Source organism: Schistocerca nitens, chromosome 3 (assembly GCF_023898315.1).
Source record: "Schistocerca nitens isolate TAMUIC-IGC-003100 chromosome 3, iqSchNite1.1, whole genome shotgun sequence".
Taxonomy (NCBI): Eukaryota; Metazoa; Arthropoda; class Insecta; order Orthoptera; family Acrididae; genus Schistocerca; species Schistocerca nitens.
Window position 1 is genome coordinate 186,511,798 of NC_064616.1, and position 2,196 is coordinate 186,513,993.

At 44.3% G+C, this 2,196-nt stretch overlaps 2 non-coding genes across 2 annotated transcripts; one reads left to right on the forward strand and one right to left on the reverse strand.

Annotated features, from left to right (window-relative positions):
* Nucleotides 1-900: 900 nt before the first annotated feature.
* Nucleotides 901-975, reverse strand: Trnat-ugu (transfer RNA threonine (anticodon UGU)). Its single transcript has one exon. It is a non-coding gene; the product is annotated as a tRNA-Thr (tRNA).
* A 426-nt stretch (nt 976-1,401) lies between these two features.
* On the forward strand, nt 1,402-1,476 carry Trnat-ugu (transfer RNA threonine (anticodon UGU)). The gene has a single exon. It is a non-coding gene; the product is annotated as a tRNA-Thr (tRNA).
* Nucleotides 1,477-2,196: the final 720 nt, after the last annotated feature.

Sequence of the window (2,196 nt, forward strand, 5' to 3'; positions counted from 1 at the left end):
GAATAATGTTCTGAACAGCGCTGTACAGCATGTCCGGAGTTATGGTGAGGCATTGGTATCGGATGTTGTCTTTCAGCATCCCTAGAGATGTCGGTCGATCACGATACACTTGCGACTTTAGGTAACCCCAAAGCCAATAATCGCACGGATTGAGGCCTGGGGACCTGGGAGGCCAAGCATGAAAAAAGTGGCGGCTGAGCTCACGATCATCACCAAACGACGCGCAAGAGATCTTTCACGCGTCTAGCAATATGGGGTGGAGCGCCATCCTGCATAAACATCGTACGTTCCAGCAGGTGTTTATCAGCCAGGTTGGGGATGATGCGATTCTGGAACATATCGGCGTACCTCTCACCCGTCACACGGTAGCAGTCACTGACGTTTTGCTGTCCAGCGCCATCTGACAGACATTTTGTGAACTTTGTTTTTTTTATTTTTGTTCTAATAAAACCACATGTCATTCCAAGCATGTGTGTCAATTTGTACCTCTCTATCTACATTATTCCGTGGCTTATGAAGTTTTCAAATTTACACTGACTTTTTGATCACCCGGTATTACTATGAAGAAACGGTGATATGTAATGCTCGCTCTATTGATAGCATCGCGGCTGCACACTGCACGCAACAGGGAGGTTGTGTCTTCGATCACTGTCATGTGCAATTATCTTAAAATTCCTCTTTTCTCAACAGATCTAATTTGAAATATGTATTAAGCAATCAAACACTATAAAGCACAACATCTGTAGGCAAATGGCAAGCTGCAGAGCAATTCTAGCACTTATTTTAGCGTGCCATACTTGATAGCAGCTGGCTAAAACGTATATTGAAATGATAATTAAATGAACACCCTAGCTGCAAGCAGGCGTTGATACACTTCGTTGGGGACATGTTGAAAATGAGTGCCCCGACCGGGACTCGAACCCGGGATCTCCTGCTTACATGGCAGACGCTCTGTCCATCTGAGCCACCGCGGGCACAGAGGATAGTGCGTCTGCAGGGACTTATCCCTTGCACGCTCCCCGTGAGATCCACATTCCCAACATGTCCACAACACCACATTCGTAGTGCGCCTATTAGATGTTTGCCCATCATACTCATTACTCGTGGCAGATTAATCTACCAAGTCCCGTACGAGTTCGGGCATAGCGTGTGCGTTCGCACACAAGAAGGTCAAAGGCCGGGAACCCATATTTATTTTAACTATATATGACCATGCAGCTTTGCTAGAATTGAAATGATAATTAAATGAACACCCTAGCTGCAAGCAGGCGTTGATACACTTCGTTGGGGACATGTTGAAAATGTGTGCCCCGACCGGTGTGGTGTTGTGGACATGTTGGGAATGTGGATCTCACGGGGAGCGTGCAAGGGATAAGTCCCTGCAGACGCACTATCCTCTGTGCCCGCGGTGGCTCAGATGGACAGAGCGTCTGCCATGTAAGCAGGAGATCCCGGGTTCGAGTCCCGGTCGGGGCACACATTTTCAACATGTCCCCAACGAAGTGTATCAACGCCTGCTTGCAGCTAGGGTGTTCATTTAATTATCATTTCAATTCTAGCAAAGCTGCATGGTCATATATAGTTAAAACGTATATGATAACTCTGTTTGAAACATAGTACAGTCTCCGTTATGAGTATATCCCCTCATCAATACTCCCTCCTATAATAACTTTCTGTTAGTAATAATTACGCATTACTTAGTGCGATTTGTGCTCTAAATAACATCTATACACAAACAGAATCAAGGCAAAATACCATGATTATCCCTTGCAACTGAATTTCGGTTGTGTGTGAGGGCGAGCCAAGGACTGTTTTATTGCTGGAATACTTAGAAGACGCAATAAATCTACTAAAATGAATACTTACACCATGCTTGTTCGTCCTCTTCTAGAGTGTTGCTGCATGGTATGGGATGCCTACCCGATAGGATTGGTGGAACACATCGAAAAAATTTCAAAAAGGGGTAGCTCGTTTTGTATATGGGAAGATATAATGCAAGACTTGGGTTTAAAGTAAGGCTGATGGATCCTTAGAGAAGGAAACGACTGATTTGCCTTCCCACTCTTACATACTGGACATTGTGTGTTTGTTATTCTATAAGTCTTAAGAAAAATGTACCAGAAACTGCTACTGTTCCCACAAATAATGTTATGTCACAGTTCATTAAAAAAAGAAGCAATGTATCGAACAGGGTAA